The sequence below is a fragment of the Anopheles bellator genome, chromosome 2 (genome assembly GCF_943735745.2).
Source record: "Anopheles bellator chromosome 2, idAnoBellAS_SP24_06.2, whole genome shotgun sequence".
NCBI classification, from domain to species: domain Eukaryota; kingdom Metazoa; phylum Arthropoda; class Insecta; order Diptera; family Culicidae; genus Anopheles; species Anopheles bellator.
The window spans coordinates 33,898,026-33,898,339 of record NC_071286.1 but is presented as its reverse complement, the minus strand read 5'-3'; positions in this window follow the sequence as shown (position 1 = coordinate 33,898,339).

Below are 314 nucleotides of genomic sequence, written 5' to 3'. Positions count from 1 at the left end.
CACCCGGAATGTGTTGCGCGATGCTCACGCGCCCCTCGGTGGGTCATCAGCCATCAGCCGTTACAAATAATTGCAAAGACAAAATACCGTTCCGCGCAGCTTATGCGCTGTGGCATTTTGGCTGGGCTCTCGCGGAACGATTACCCCACGGCGAGAGGCGTTGCGTTCTGACCGCCACATGGCCACCGATAAAAGCCCGGATGGGCAAGGAAACCTTTTCTTCTTCTATTTGCGCGTTTCGTTTATTTTCACCGGTGGAGACAGCTGGATGTGAAACAATGTGTTTGGTTGGTTGGTTGGTGAACGGGAGCAAT